Source organism: Aegilops tauschii, chromosome 3, assembly GCF_002575655.3.
Source record: "Aegilops tauschii subsp. strangulata cultivar AL8/78 chromosome 3, Aet v6.0, whole genome shotgun sequence".
NCBI lineage: Eukaryota > Viridiplantae > Streptophyta > Magnoliopsida > Poales > Poaceae > Aegilops > Aegilops tauschii.
In genome coordinates, this window is record NC_053037.3 from 223,299,813 (window position 1) to 223,317,607 (window position 17,795).

Below are 17,795 nucleotides of genomic sequence, written 5' to 3' on the forward strand. Positions count from 1 at the left end.
ACAAGGCAGTAACTTGGCAAACCAAGCATGCCACCGGAAAGATGAGATGATTTCGGTTGAAATCGATATAAAGATCACCGGAAACGGATGCACGGTTTGCAAATGGCAAGCAAAAGAAGAATGACACGAATCTACGATTAACAGCATGATAGCACTTAGAATGCAACAAGTAACAAGGCTACACACTCCAACATAGCAACAAAGCATATGGCAGTAAACTACAGGAGAAGCTTGACAAAAGATGAACACTAAGCTATGGCAAGATCACAACATAACATGTTCAAATAAGCATGGCAAAAGTGCAAAAGATAACAGGTTCACAGACTTGGTGAAATTACTGGACATGGCAGAAACAGCATCAGGTAGCAATGTTCAAAGCACGAAATGAACATGCTACAGGAACTTAAAATGGAAAAACAAGGCATGGACGTTTGCTACCAAATGCATAGGACAAAAGTCCCTTACTGACCATAATCCAAAAAGGTGCAGAAGAAATGATGCCAACCATGTAAACATAGCAAGTTTCGTTAACAGGTTTCAGACTTGGCACAATACAGAGCATGGCAGAAACAACAATATGAAGGCATCTTGGTGAGCTTGATGCACTCACCACAAAGAAATTCATGACAAAACAAGCATACCTATAGTAATATGGCGTGTTTATGAAGCTATCCATGGCAAGTGCAAGTACATAGCATGTATGGATCAACTACAAAAAGCTTGGCAAAATTGAATAACATGTTAAGAATCTGCCAGAAATATTTTATAGCAAAAGTAGAGCAAGATTGAGTCATGCTATGGCACTCCATAATTACAAACAAGGGCAGAAATGGATCAATTACAACAATATCTACAAAATATCCTTACTGAACATCTCCAAAAGGAGCATGGATCTCTCTGTAGCCACATGGATACATAGCAACAAAATAACAGCAGACAGAGACATCACGAAGCCTAGTTTGCATGCTTGTGCTAGTCACCACAGAGATCACAAAAATACATGGTATACACCACTGGAAAGATGGCATGGCATACATCAAAACACATGTAGAGCTCATGCCCATAAGATGCACAGATTAAACGCAACAAAAATAACAAATCCTCATGTTCTGATAAGTAACAGCAGATAACAGCAACTAGCACTCTTGCACTAGAGATTTGGGCATCAATATGGACTCAAATGAACAAAATGAAGAGAATCTTGAGACTAGCATTTCGATATATTACGTGCGCGAAGTGGAGCTATATGCAGAGAGTTATGATGCCCTGAACATAGCAAGATATTGTAAAATGCATAGGACTTGGAGAAAAAAACAGAGGGGAGAGGTCAACCCAGGGTGTTGACCAGATCGGGATCTGGCGCACGGGCTCGGGGCTCGCCGTGGCTCTCGCCGGAGCTGCTGCTCGCGGTGGCCGGCGTGGCGACGGGAGGAGGTGGAGGAGAGGGCGACGAGCGGCGGGGCAGCCGCGGCGACGGCCGGCGGGCTTCGGTGGGCGCGGGCCCGCGGGAACGGCGACGAGGGGCGCCGGTGACCGGGCGGCGGCGCGGTGGGGCGGTGGGGCAGGCCGGCGCGGGCGCGTCGAGGCGGCGCGGGCCGCGGGTGTACGGGCGGCGGCGAGGCTGACGTGGCGGCGCGGGACTGGCCGGAGGCGGCGGCGCGATCTGTCCGGCTCGGATCGGACACGTCCGGCGGCGACGGGAGGAGTTTTTCTAGGGTTTGGACTGCGAATGATTTCGGGAGGGGTGCAAATATATAGGTAGAGGGAGCTAGGAGAGTCCAAATGAGGTGCGGTTTTCGCCCACACGATCGTGATCGAACGACCTAGAGCATGGAAGTGACTTTGCTGGGTTTTGGGCTGGTTTTGAGGAGGGTTTTGCTGAAACACACAAACGGACTTTGCGGTTGCCCGGTTAACCGTTGGAGTACCAAACGACCTCCAAATGGAACGAGACTTGACCGGTGACCTACCGGTGGTATACCAAGGCCACTTGACAAGCCTCGGTCCATTCCGAGAACGTTCGACACCCGCTCACGAAAAGAAACAAGAGGGGTGCGCCGGAGGAGGTGGGAGCACCGGATTGCAAAACGGACAACGGGGAAAATGCTCGGATGCATGAGACGAACACGTATGCAAATGCAATGCACATGATGACATGATATGAGATGCATGACGAAAACAAAATGCAAAACGAAAGACAAAACCCGACCACGGAGGGAATATCATAACACATGGCCGAAAATGGCAAGAGTTGGAGTTACAAATATGGAAAGTTACATCCGGGGTGTTACAACACTCCACCACTACGAGAGGATCTCGTCCCGAGATCTAGGATTGAAAGAACTCCGGATATTCGGAACGGAGATGGTCCTCGCGGTCCCAGGTGGCTTCCCGGTCGGAATGGTGCGACCACTTCACTTTCAGGAATTTGATTGACTTGTTGCAAGTCTTGCGCTCAGTTTCTTCAAGAATGGCAACGGGGTGCTCATGATAAGACAGATCTTCTTGAAGGTCAATCTCTTCGAAGTTGATGGTGCGCTCGGGCGTCTTGAAGCACTTGCGGAGCTGTGACACGTGGAATACATCGTGCATGTTCGCGAAGCTGGAAGGAAGCTCAAGTTGATAGGCGAGGTCGCCTCTTTTGCCAATGATCTTGAAAGGACCCACGTATCTACGGGCAAGCTTCCCTTTGATACCGAAGCGACGAGTGCCTTTCATTGGAGAGACGCGGAGGTAGACATGGTCTCCGATCTAGGAAGCCACATCATGGTGCTTACTATCATAGTAACTCTTCTGACGCGATTGCACGGCTTTGAGATTTTCACGGATAACTTTACACATTTCTTCAGCCTCTGTGATTAAGCCATTGCCAAGAAGTTGGCGTTCACCAGTCTGTGACCAATTGAGAGGAGTACGACACTTTCTGCCATATAGAATCTCGAATGGGGCCTTGCCCGAACTCGCTTGGAAGCTGTTGTTGTAGGAGAATTCGGCATATGGAAGACAATCTTCCCATTTCATGCCAAAGGAAATGACACAAGCCCTGAGCATATCTTCAAAAATTTGATTGACTCGCTCGACTTGGCCACTAGTTTGAGGATGGAAAGCTGTGCTGAAGCGAATGTTGGTGCCCATGGCCTTCTGGAAGGAGTCCCAGAACTTAGAAGTGAAGATGCTTCCACGATCTGAAGAAATCAATTGTGGAATGCCATGCAAGGAGACAATTCTGGAGGTGTATAGCTCTGCCAACTGCGCTGCTGTGATAGATTATTTGATTGGAAGGAAATGAGCCACTTTTGAAAGCTTGTCGATGACAACAAGATAGCATCATTTCCACGCTTGGACTTTGGAAATCCAGTCACGAAGTCCATTTCGATATGATCAAACTTCCACTCTGGGATAGCAAGAGGTTGGAGGAGACCAGCTGGTCGTTGGTGTTCTGCTTTCACTCTTCGACAGACATCACATTCATTCACGAATTGAGCGATTTCTCGCTTCATTTGAGTCCACCAATATGACTGCTTGAGGTCATGGTACATCTTCGTACTTCCAGGATGAATGGAAATAAAAGAATTGTGCGCCTCGTTCATAATGACTTTCCTTAGATCACCTTTAGGAACCACAATCCGGTCCTCGAAGAATAAAGTGTCTCTGTCATCAATGCGATAGCACTTGTATTTGGAAAGGCCCTTGTCGATACCACATTTCACCTTCTTCACCATGGTATCCAGGAGTTGTTCCTCACGAATTTGATCTTCCAAAGTAGGAGAGACTATGAGGTTGGCAAGAAAACCTTGAGGAACAACTTGGAGATTCAGCTTGCGGAAAGCTTCACAAAGATCCGGTTGGAATGGCTTGAGAATTAAGCTGTTGCAATAAGCCTTCCTGCTCAAAGCATCTGCAATGACATTGGCCTTGCCTGGAGTATATTCAATACTCGGATTCTACTCTTGAATCATTTCGACCCAACGAGTTTGCCTGAGGTTGAGGTTGGGCTGAGTGAAGATGTACTTGAGACTCTTGTGATCGGTGAATATGTCCACTTGTCTTCCCAACAAGAGATGTCTCCACGTTATTAATGAATGGACAACTGCCGCCAACTCAAGATCGTGAGTGGGGTAGTTCTTTTCATTGGGCTTCAACTGACGAGAGGTATAGGCCACAACTTTCTTCTCTTGCATTAACACAGCACCGAGACCTTGGAGAGAAGCATCACAGAAAACTTCAGATGGCTTGGATTCATCAGGAGAAGTTAAGACATGAGCTGTGACAAGTTTCTCTTTGAGAGTGTTAAAAGCAACGTCACACTCAGGAGACCAGACATACTTCACATGCTTCTGGAGGAGGTTGGAAAGAGGCTTTGCAATCTTAGAAAATTCTCAACGAATCTTCGGCAATAGCTTGCAAGACCAAGAAAACTGCGGAGCTGCTTGTGAGGAGGTTCCCAATTCACAATTGCGGACACCTTCTCGGAGTTAACAGCGATGCCCTTGGCAGAGATGATGTGACCAAGGTAAGGAACTTCATCGAGCCAAAACTCACATTTGGAAAACTTCCCATAAAATTGATACTCTCTGAGCTTGTCGAGCACCAATCGCAAATGTTTGGCATGGTCCTTCTTATTCTTGGAGAAGACCAAGATATCATCGAGATACACCAGGACGAATTCATTGGTATAGGGGTTGAAGATGAAATTCATCATCCGAGAGAATGTTGGAGGAGCATTGACAAGGCCGAAAGACATGACAGTATATTCATAAGAACCAAAGCTTGTTCTGAATGCTGTCTTGGGAATATCTTCTTCACGAATGCGAATATGATGATAACCCATACGAAGGTCAAGCTTGGAGAATACTTTAGCCCCTTTGAGTTGCTCGAATAGCTCATTGATGTTGGGAAGTGGATACTTGTTCTTGATTGTCTTCTTGTTCAATGGGCGGTAATCGACACAAAGTCGGTCCGTGCCATCCTTCTTCTGGACAAAAAGAACACCACAACCCCATGGAGATGAACTCGGTCTGATCAAACCCAGACGCTCTTGTTCATCGAGCTGTTTCTTCAATTCCTTCAGCTCCTTGGGTCCAAGCTTGTATGGATGCTTGCAAACGGGTTCAGTGCCCGGCTCAAGATCGATAACGAACTCAACTGGCCGGTGAGGAGGCATACCCGGAAGCTCTTCTGGAAAGACAACTTGGTACTCACAAACGACTGGAATTTGGGAGATGGCATTCAATTCGCCCTTCTCATTGAGAGAAAACAACCGAATGGTTTCATCACGAGCGGCATAAATAATCACATCCTCAGAAGAGTGTGTCAATTGAATTTCCCTGGCAGCACAATCAAGTTGAGCCTTGTGCTTAGAAAGCCAGTCCATCCCGAGAATAAGATCAATATCGGAGTCACCAAGAACAACTGGAGAAGACATAAATTTATAGTTCCCATCTTGATAGAAACATCGGGAGCAACCAAACTAGAATTCAAAAGCTTTCCCGGAGAAACAACTTGCATAACTTTGGATAAAATCTCTGTGTCCACATTGTGCTTCGATGCAAATGGGTATGACAAGAAAGAATGCGATGCACCAGTATCAAATAAGACTTTTGCAGGAATATCATTAACTGAGAGATTACCCATTATCACATCAGTAGATTCCTCCGCTTGAGCTGCATTCATCATGTTCACCTTAGCAGCCTTGGGATTATGCTTGACCACTTCATTGCTGGAAGATCTGACAAGAGGAGGAGGAAGGCGCCTTTGGTTGAAGCACTTGTTAGCATAGTGACCTTTCTGCTGACACTTGTTGCAAGTCACCTCTGAGAGTGGACGATGATAAGGAGCATTCGACTTTGGAGCTTGATTCTGAGACTTGTTCTGATAGCCAGAGTTTGAAGAGTGGGAAGATCCATGGCCACCTTTGTTCTTCTGCTGGTAAGGCTGACGAAATGGAGGAGGGGGAGGCAACCAGAACTTCTGTTGCTTAGCAGCCACAAGTGAGGAAGAAGAAGACTGAACTGCGTCCCTGACTCTCTTCTTAGAAGCCTCACACTTGAGCTGAGCAGCCTCTTGCTTCAGTGCCATATTTTAGAATTGATCAAACTGAGTAGGCTCAACAAGAACGAGAGCTAACTGCAGATCCTCTCTAAGGCCACCTCTGAAGTGATAGATCATGCTCTTTTCATCAGGAATGTCTTGTTTAGCCAAGCGAGCAAGTTTCTGAAACTGGATGTTGAATTGATACACAGACATGTTGCCTTGCTTGAGATTGCGGAACTCCTCACGCTTGCTCTCAACAACACTTTGTGGAATGTGGTGCGCTTTGAAGTCCCGACAGAAGTCAGTCCAAGTGATCACACGACCTCCTCTGGAATCTTTGTATTGTTGATACCAATCAGCAGCTTGGTCCTTGAGCTGAAAAGAAGCGAACTTGACATAGTCCTCAGGCCTGACATTGCTACATTCAAAATGCTTGTTGATGTCCACGAGCCAATCATCGGCATCCGTGGCCTCGGCACAGTAGCTGAAAGACTTGGGCTGATTTGCGAGAAACTGGTTGAGTGTAGCGAAGTGAGACTGATTGTTGCCTTGGCCTTGATTTCCTTGATTGCCTTGCCCTTGGGTGCGTTCTTGCAAGAGTTGCAGAATCATCTGAGCATTGGCGTTGGTGGCTGCCATGATATCTTGCCATGCCTCTGGAGGCGGAGGTGGTGGCGGAGGGTTCGCCTGACTCCCTTCATTGCGATCTGGATTCTGACGCGTTGGCGGAGCCATCCTGAAGAGGGTGACATCCGTTAGCATCTTGATAGACAAATAGACAAGTAGAATCAGCGGATAGAAATTGCAACAAATAGTCTTCACAATAAACATTCGAACGAGGATGAACGAATGAATTCCATAGTAAATCATCGCACTTCCATAAATTGAGAAGCCACTTAGAAAAAGATATGGAATCAACATTTGACTTTGAAGCAACTCGAATACCACAATACAAAACAAAACAAATTATTGGCTTGCAGAATAAGCAGGAACAAACATATGATAGATATTTCGTCCGAAGTTTTTGTGGTGGGGCCCACACAGGCTCAATCGTACAACACCATCATGTACAAGGCAGTGCACATGACATACGAAGCATCCCCGAGTTGGCATAGCCAAGGACTCTTTAAGACACTACGAGACCACTGTAAAACCAACCGTGGAAAGGCGGACCACTAGACGTCGAACCCCAATCTCATAGCATGCGTCTGTCGGAAAGATATCCTAAGAGCTACTTGAATTCCCACTTATAAACTCCCGAAACTTTCTGGTTATGCAATCTGGTGTTGGGGATACAGGGGACACAAAATATATCACCCAAACTAGAAATCCCGAGATCCAGCTGTATCCATCCGTCAACACATAACCAAGAAACCTTCGGAAATCGTGTACCTCAACCTTCAAAAAACATCCGTTATACGAGTTATGGCAATACTCCTGAACTCCCGCCCCAGAACTGGGTGGCTTCGAGGTGATCTCACCAACAACTGCATAAAAGAGATTTCGATGTCGGCGAAAACTCAGGTATTCCAGAACTGCAACGATAAAATTGTGACGACAACACCTCGGAGCTCAACTCCCCGGGACACTGCCACAACCCCTAAATGTCAGGAGGCACCAAGAACAATGTTCTCGTCACAAAACCATCGGAACGATTGTAAGATACTTGCGTGATCCTAAAAAATTTTTTTTGTGAAATTTGAGGAGAGAAGAGTCAAAACTTCTACGTCAGGAGACCTCACCAAAGCGACGAAGGCACTGAGGAGTAAAAAGAATCCTACTCTCCGATATATATAATCCTAAGACTGAAAACATTTTTGTTCTAGACTCAACAACGCCAGTGATTCGATCAAGCAGGGGGCTCCTAAGTCGGGGATGGCTCTGATTACCAACTTGTAACGCCCACGATGCGGCTATATCTCCCACGTGTCGAGGCACGACTAAGAGGCATAACCGCATTGTGGTTTTGTCGCAAGAAGGGTCATCTTCACACAATCCCATGTAATGAACGAGAATGGGATAACGAGAGTTGGCTTACAATCGCCACTTCACACAATACATAAATATAATCCATACATCATCCAAAATCCACACATAGACCGACTACGGTCAAAATCCATATGAAAATAAGATAACCCCAAATGCTAGATCCCCGATCGTCCCAACTGGGCTCCACTACCGATCATCAGGAAAAGACACATAGTAACGACCACGTTCCTCATCGAACTCCCACTTGAGGTCGGTCCCATCATCTGCACTGGCATCGTCGGCACCTACAACTGTTTTGGTAGAATCTGTGAGTCACGAGGACTCAGCAATCTCACACCCGCGAGATCAAGACTATTTAAGCTTATAGGAAAAAAATGGTGTAATGAGGTGGAGCTGCAGCAGGCACTAAGCATATATGGTGGCTAACATACGCAAAAGAGAGCGAGAAGAGAAGCACGGAACGGTCGTCATCTAGTAATGACCAAGAAGTGATCCTGAACTCCTACTTACATCAATCATAACTCAAACCGTGTTCACTTCCCGGACTCCGCCGAGAAGAGACCATCACGGCTACACACGCGGTTGATGTATTTTAATTAAGTCAAGTGACAAGTTCTCTATAACCGGACATTAACAAATTCCCATCTGCCTCATAACCGTGGGCACGGCTTTCGAAAGATAATACCCTGCAGGGGTGTCCCAACTTAGCCCATTATAAGCTCTCATGGTCAACGAAGGATAAACCTTCTCCCGGAAAGACCCGATCAGTCTCGGAATCCCGGTTTACAAGACATTTCGACAATGGTAAAACAAGACCAGCAAAGCCGCCCGATGTGCCGACAAATCCCGATAGGAGCTGCACATATCTCGTTCTCAGGGCAACACCAGATGAGACATCCTACGAGTAAAACCAGACCTCGAGTTTCCACGAGGGGGCCCCGCAGTCTACTCAGTTCGGACCAACACTCGAAGGAGCACTGGCCCGGGGGGGTTAAAATAAAGATGACCCTCGGGCTCGCGAAAACCCGGGGGAAAAGGCTTAGGTGGCAAATGGTAAAACCAAGGTTGGGCCTTGCTGGAGGAGTTTTATTCAAGGCGAACTGTCAAGGGGGTCCCATAAATCACCCAACCGTGTAAGGAACGCAAACTCAAGGAACATAATACCGGTATGACAGAAACTAGGGCGGCAAGAGTGGAACAAAATACCAGGCATAAGGCCGAGCCTTCCACCCTTTACCAAATATGTAGATGCATTAATATAATAAGAGATATTGTGATATCCCAACATATCCATGTTCCAACATGGAACCAACTTCAACTTCACCTGCAACTAACAACGCTATAAGAAGGGCTGAGCAAAAGCGGTAACTTAGCCAAACAATGGTTTGCTCGGAAATGATGGTTAGAGGCTGACATGGCAAAATGGGAGGCATGATATATCAAGTGGTAGGTAGCGCAGCATGGCAATAGAACGAACAACTAGCAAAGCAAAGATAGAAGTGATTTCGATTGTATGGTCATCTTGCCTGTAGGTTCTCAGAGTTGTCGAAAGCTTGATCCTCGTAAGCATACTCAACAGGTTCCTCGTTCACCAACTCGTCTCCCGGCTCTACCCAAAACAAGAACACAAGCAACGGAACCACAATCAATCACGAGAAATGCACAAGCAACATGATGCAATACATGAATGATATGCAAGAAATGATATGCGATGCATATGCGTGCTCCGGAAGGGAAATGATGAACAAGGCAGTAAATTGGCAAACCAAGTATGCCACTGGAAAGATGAGATGATTTCGGTTGAAATCGATATAAAGATCACCGGAAACGGATGCACGGTTTGCAAATGGCAAGCAAAAGAAGAATGACATGAATCTACGATTAACAGCATGATAGCAATTAGAATGCAACAAGTAACAAGGCTACAGCACTCCAACATAGCAACAAAGCATATGGAAGTAAACCACAGGAGAAGCTTGACAAAAGATGAACACTGAGCTACGGCAAGATCACAACATAACATGTTCAAATAAGCATGACAAAAGTGCAAAAGATAACAGGTTCACAGACTTGGTGAAATTACTGGACATGGCAGAAACAGCATCAGGTAGCAATGTTCAAAGCACGAAATGAACATGCTACAGGAACTTAAAATGGAAAAACAAGGCATGGACATTTGCTACCAAATGCATAGGACAAAAGTCCCTTACTGACCATAATCCAAAAAGGTGCAGAAGAAATGATGCCAACCATGTAAACATAGCAAGTTTCGTTATCAGGTTTCAGACTTGGCACAATACAGAGCATGGCAGAAACAACAATATGAAGGCATCTTGGTGAGCTTGATGCACTCACCACAAAGAAATTCATGACAAAACAAGCATACCTATAGTAAGATGGCGTGTTTATGAAGCTATCCATGGCAAGTGCAAGTACATAGCATGTATGGATCAACTACAAAAAGCTTGGCAAAATTGAATAACATGTTAAGAATCTGCCAGAAATATTTTATAGCAAAAGTAGAGCAAGATTGAGTCATGCTATGGCCCTCCATAATTGCAAACAAGGGCAGGAATGGATCAATTACAACAGTATCTACAAAATATCCTTACTGAATATCTCCAAAAGGAGCATAGATGTCTCTGTAGCCACATGGATACATAGCAACAAAATAACAGCAGACAGAGACATCACGAAGCCTAGTTTGCATGCTTGTGCTAGTCACCACAGAGATCACAAAAATACATGTCATACACCACTGGAAAGATGGCATGGCATACATCAAAACACATGTAGAGCTCATGCCCATAAGATGCACAGATTAAATGCAACAAAAATAACAAATCCTCATGTTCCGATAAGTAACAGCAGATAACAGCAACTAGCACTCTTGCACCAGAGATTTGGGCATCAAGATGGACTCACCTGAACATGGTGCAATGGAACAAAATGAAGAGCATCTTGAGACAAACATTTCGGTATATTACCTGCGCGAAGTGGAGCTATATGCAGAGAGTTATGATGCACTGAACATAGCAAGATATTGTAAAATCCATAGGACTTGGAGAAAAAAACAGAGGGGAGAGGTCAACCCAGGGTGTTGACCAGATCGGGATCTGGCGCACGGGCTCGGGGCTCGCCGTGGCTCTCGCCGGAAAATGGCAAGAGTTGGAGTTACAAATATGGAAAGTTACATCCGGGGTGTTACATCAGGGCGGCGTGTATCGAACTATCGTTCCTCAGTTATAACAATATGCGTGTTGTTCTCGTGCTGTGTCGTTATTTTGCGCAAAGATAACTTAACCTGGTATACTCATGACGCCCTCTTCCTCGCGAGGCGTTTATTTCCTCGCATCCATCTTTCCTCGGAGGCCTGCATTCGTTCAGAAACTGTGAAAAAACTCGTTAGGAAGTGCGTTAAAAAAATTGCCGTTCATCTTGGCCTTGACCTGGCGCTTTGTATCGCGGTACCCGAGGGCATGGACTAGGAGAGGTGCGCCAGCTTTTGGGCTCGAACGAGGGTGGCTCGCAAGAAGGCAGAAAGGAGAAAAAATGCTCGCGAGGGCACCTGCCTAGCCCCCTCGTGAGGCATGAGAGAGAGAGAACACGAACAAATTCGAGCCAGAAAAAATGCAGTGAGAGGCGAGGGAACCAAATCAGCAAGGAACGCCAAAGGCAAACTTTGATTAATGAAAAGCAAGCCAACTACGGTAAGCAAATGAAAAGCTGCGTCCGGCACCTAATCTAGTCTTCAAGTCTTCTCACCAGCGCGGAGCTAAGTGCTATCCACTAGGCGTGGGAGGGAGCCCCAGGGCCTGAGGTCGGCGCTCCTGAGACTCCGGGGCATGTACAACCCCACTCATTATTACGTGAGAGTGTAAAGGGCGGCGATTCTTCACAGGCACTGGGTCTTCTTCACAGGCTCTAGGCCTTTCTTCTCAGGCTCCGGGCCTTGCTTCATGGATAGAACTTCCGGAGGTGCTGGATGTTCCAGGCATTTTGGATAGGTGTCCCTTCTTGCGTCTCCAGGTGCACGGCGCCAGGCCTGGAGATGTGGACGACCCTGAACTGGCCCTCCCACATGGGTGAAAGCTTGTGCAACCCTTCCCTGGAGAGGACACGCCTCAGGACCAGGTCACCCGTCTCGAGCGTCCTGGAGCAGATGTTGCGGCAGTGGTAACGCCGCGGCGCTTGCTGGTACCTTGCCGCTCTTAATGTAGCTTCGCCACGACGTTCCTCCCCCAGCACGAGATCCATCCTCCGCATGGTGTCCTGCTGCGTTTCATCGAACGCCTGGGCCCGCGCGGAGCGATGCTGGACCTCATGAGGGAGGACTGCTTCAGCTCCGTAGACGAGGAAGAATGGAGTCTCGCCCGTTGCCTTGTTGGCGGTGGTTCGGATGGACCACGGCACGGACTGGAGCTCATCGTGCCAGCCCCTGCCGCAGGCCTCCAGCTTCTTCTTGAAGGTCCTGGTCTTGAGGCCGCTCAGGACCTCTGCGTTGGCGCGCTCAGCCTGACCATTGCTCCTGGGGTGGGCCATCGAAGCGTAGCATATCTGCGTTCCAAGGTTAGCATAGTAGTTTTTGAAGAGGTTACTAGTAAACTTTGAGCCGTTATCTGTGACGATGCGGTTGGGGACCCCGAAGCGGCTCACGAGGCCCTTGATGAACTTGACGGCAGAGCCGACCGGGATGGTACGGACGGCTTCCACTTCCGCCCACTTGGTGAACTTGTCGATGGCGACGTAGAGATAGCGATAGCCCCCTGGCGCTCGTGGGAACGGGCCTAAGATGTCCAGCCCCCAGACTGCGAACGACCATGTGAGAGGGATGGTTTGGAGGCCCTGGCCAGGCTGATGGATTTGCTTGGCATGGAATTGGCAAGCTTCGCAGGACTTCACCAGCTCGGCTGCGTCGTTGAGCGCTGTAGGCCAATAGAATCCACTGTGGAACACCTTGCCAACGAGGGTCCATGACGACGAGTGATGCCCGCAGTCCCCCCCGTGTATGTCAATCAACCGCTCCCTTCCTTGATTGCTGGAGATGCAGCGCAGCGTGACGTCGTTCGGCCGTTTCCTGTACAACTCGCCGTCTTGAATGCAGTATGTCATGGCTTGCCGGGCTACGCGCTGCTCATCCTCTTCCTTCTCTGGCAGCGCCCCGCGTGTCAGGTACTCCTTGAATTCCTTAGTCCAGCATTCCTCCTGGGGCTCGAGCGCCAAGAGCAGCCGAGCTCCTGAGGTCAGGCCACAGGCAGGGGCTCCCGTGACCGGAGGCGGTGGGAGCACCTCCCGAGGCTGAGTAGTCCTTGAAAGAGGTGGCGTAGCTGATGGCTTGAAGAGCCGCTCCTCGAAGACACCAGGCTCTTGTGGTAGCCGCTTGGATGCTCTCCTGGCGATGTCGTCGGCTTCTTTGTTGGTGCCCAGGGGCATGTGCTGCAGCTCGAGACCTGAGAATTGCTTTTCCACCTTGCGTACTTCCGCGAGGTAGGCCTCCATGTGCTCGTCCTTCGGCTCGTACACCTTGTTGGAGAAGTTGACGAGGAGTTGCGAGTCACCTCTGACGGTTAGGCGATTCACCCCCAGAGCTGCCGCAGCCTTCAGGCCAGCTATGAGGCCTTCGTATTCTGCGATATTGTTGGAGGCCTTCTCGCCGTGCTGGAAGCAGAGTTGCACGGCGTAATAGAGCTTGTCCTGGGTGGGCGAGGTGAGCACCGCTCCGGCTCCCGCGCCCTGGTGCGCGAAAGCGCCATCGAAATACATGACCCAGCTGTCTGGAGCCTCGCTCCCTGGGGAGGTGGACCGGTCCTCCCCTTCCTCAAGTGTCGGGGCATCCGTCCATTCTTGCCACAAAGCCAGCGAGCGCAGCCCCCTTGATGACCCTGGTAGTGCTGAACTCTAACTGGAATGCTTGCAGCTCGATATTCCACTCAGCGACCCTTCCAGCCGAATTTGGGCTCCTGAGTACCCTCTCCAATGGGTAAGCTGAGATGACCCTGATCGGGTGCCCCTGGAAGTAGTGCCGCAGTTTGCACGAGGCCACCAAGAGGGCGAGCAGGAGCTTCTGAGGCATGGGGTAGCGTGCTCTTGCGTCTCTCAGCACGGTGCTGACGAAGTACACCGGGTGTTCGACGTGTGCTGGCGCACTATCGAGGCTGGGGTCCTGCGGAGGTTGGTGCATCTCCTGAGGTGGAGGGTTTCTCGAAACTCGACCGTCCTTAGGAGCTTTTGCGACATTGTCCTACCAAGCTTTGACTTCCCCAGCTGATGCCTTTACTGCATCCTCCTGACCCTGCGCCACTTCTGCCCCGGCTTCGCGCAGCGCACCCTTGCCTTGGCGTTCCTCCCTGACCGCCACCAGCACTGCGCTGGCGGAGTACGGGGTGGCGGCAAGATAGAGTACCAGAGGCTTGAGTGGCCGTGGTGCCACCATCACTGGGGGATGGTAAGGTACTTCTTGAGGTCTTGGAAGGCCTGATCAGCCTCCGGGGTCCATTCGAACGGGCCTTTCTTCTTCATGAGCTTGAACAAGGGTAAGGCGCGCTCTCCCAGCTTGGAGATGAAACGCCCTAATGCGGTCACCCGCCCCGCTAGCTTTTGCATCTCTTTGAGGGTCTATGGCGGGCTCTTGTCCTCGATGGCCTTGATCTTCTCAGGGTTCGCCTTGATCCCCCTATGGGACACAAGGAATCCCAGCAGCTTGCCGGAGGGGACACCAAACACGCACTTCTCCGGGTTAAGCCTCAAGTTCACCCGGCGCAGGCTCTCGAAGGTTTCCTCAATGTCCTCGCCTCGCGAGACTTTACCACTATCTCGTCGACGTAGGCCTCTGTGTTCCTCCCGAGCTACCGCCCCAGGGCGATGTGCATCAACCGCTGGAAGGTGGCGCCTGCATTGCGCAGCTCGAAGGGCATGCAGGTGTAGCAGTACACCCCGCATGGTGTTAGGAAAGCTGTCTTCTCCACATCTTCCACCGCCATCTTGATCTGATAATACCCTGAGAACGTGTCTAGGAAGCACAGCAAGTCACACTTGGCGGTGGAATCGACAATCTGGTCGATGCGCGGGAGCGGGAACGGATCTTGGGGGTAGGCTTTGTTAAGGTTGGTGAAGTCGACGCACATCCGCTCCTTCCCGCCTTTCTTTGGCACTACGACAGGGTTTGTGTCACGACCGGTTTTTCAATAAAATAATAATTGAGAAACCAATCCCTGTTACGGACCAGCGAGGAAGAATTCCTTCTCACTGATAGACAATACATTGGTCACAGAAGAAAAAATACCAGGAGTACTAAATATAATACAAAGTTGAGCAGAGACTGCCCAACAATTTATTACATGCACGCCGATAAAACAATACGGCGGATAGGGTGGCAAACTTCTAACTCACGATAATAACGGTGGTGGAAATATCACTGCCAAGCGAGTGACATGATTCCAGAAAACTACAACTCATCGAGCGTCGGAGTGAGGCTCGAGAAGACTTATTGCGGGGGGCGGAAGCGTAAACAACATAAGTGACCAATATCCGGGATCGCGCAGGACTGACTGGGACCCCTCTAGGCATCGGACGCGCTATCAAACTCTTCATCCAAGAGATCGCCTTCGTCAACATCTGGCCAAATCAACAAGCCAGGTGAGTACTATGAAAGTACTCGCAAGACAGTTCGGACATAAGGTATAACAAATGCAAACATGAAACACATGAACAAGTTAACCAGAGTGATCAGACATAGAGATAATAAATACTGGGTGCCAAGCGAGGGTCTGAATGACGCCTCGAGCGGAAACTGCAGAATAGTAATGCGGGTGCCAAACGAGTGTCTGAAAGACTCCTCGAGAGGAAAATGCGGAATAATAATACAGGTGCCAAACGAGTGTCTGAAAGACTCCTCGAGCGGAAAATGCGGAATAATAATACTGGTGCCAAACGAGTGTCTGAAAGACTCCTCGAGCGGAAAATGCGGAATAATAATACTGGTGCCAAACGAGTGTCTGAAAGACTCCTCGAGCGGAAAATGCGGAATAATAATACTGATGCCAAACGAGTGTCTGAAAGACTCCTCGAGCGTAAAATGCGGAATAATAATACTGGTGCCAAACGAGTGTCTGAAAGACTCCTCGAGCGGAAAATGCGGAATAATAATACTGGTGCCAAACGAGTGTCTGAAAGACTCCTCGAGCGAAAAATGCGGAATAATAATACTGGTGCCAAACGAGTGTCTGAAAGACTCCTCGAGCGGAAAATGCGGAATAATAATACTGGTGCCAAACGAGTGTCTGAAAGACTCCTCGAGCGAAAAATGCGGAATAATAATACTGGTCCCAAACGAGTGTCTGAAAGACTCCTCGAGCGGAAAATGCGGAATAATAATACTGGTGCCAAACGAGTGTCTGAAAGACTCCTCGAGCGTAAAATGCGGAATAATAATACTGGTGCCAAACGAGTGTCTGAAAGACTCCTCGAGCGGAAAATGCGGAATGATAATGCCACAGTCGGGCGTCGGGGCGACACCACATAAAGGGCTTATAACAGAAAAATAAGACAGTACATGCCAAAGTCGGACGTCTGAGCGACATCGCATAAAGGGCTTATATTTAAAGTGAGAAACGAGTACACGCCACAGTCGGACGTCTGCGCGACGTCTCATAAAGGGCTTATATTGTAACACAACAATACAATAGTTCGGGAATATAACTTATCACAAGCACGAGACAAATATAATGTTAGTCCATCCACAGGAATAACAATGAAATTGAATTTACCACTTGAGCTTGTTCACCGGGGGCAAGTTTTTCACACGGATAGATTTGGATATAAAGTGTACATTACTGATCATGGATACGATGATCTGGAAAGAGTTGACTCTGCAGAGTTTGTACTTAACCACAGCCAACGGATTTCAGTAGTCACGGGGACTAGTTCCGTCTACGGTGTTCTGGAAGGAACACGTCTAACCAGTACACACCCAATTTAACCATCCAAAGCCAGGGATCACCCTCGGCAACATTCAAGAAAAACCTTGAGTCGGGGAGGCTACAACCTCGCGTAGCATGGGATCAAATTTCTATACGCGTGCTATAAGGGGGTGCCCCCCCCTCTCGGTCCCAACCGGAAACACCCATGCCCCCTGACCGAATGACTGGCTTTAATCCTGGGCCAAGGTACCATCATCCCGGCCTCTCTGTTTGGTGTGTACACGGAAAGAGGTTACCAACTTACTAAACCGTATCCTGGCAATGAGACATGTGGTAGCACGGAAAGGGGAAGTGACGATAACACGGCTCCAACCATGTTAACGTCGGAAAAGTCGGATGACACAAGGCTGGCATGCTACAACAGTACCACCTTGCTGCCCTTCATGTCACCACATGATTAGGCCACCTCTCATCAGAGGTCATCGCAACTTTGGAACATGCGGGAAAAGATCGATAACGTGGCTCCAACCACGTTAACGTCGAAGAGAGTCAGATGACGCAAGGCTGGCATGCTACAACAGTACCACCTTGCTGCCCTTCATGTCACTACATGATTAGGCCACCTCTCATCAGAGGTCATCGCAACTTCGGAACAACCGGGTCGTTGCCTTACAAGCAACGAGGTATTTATCGACACTCACATGCCACGCACAAACTTTCACATGAACATGCAAAACATCTACCATATCAAATGTTCAAACATGCTTGCCTGGTTCGGAGAAGCCGGAGTCTAGCTCGGCGAAGTTCGCGGCTCCGTCGCCTCTCCCGGAACCTACGACAATCACGAAACGGGTT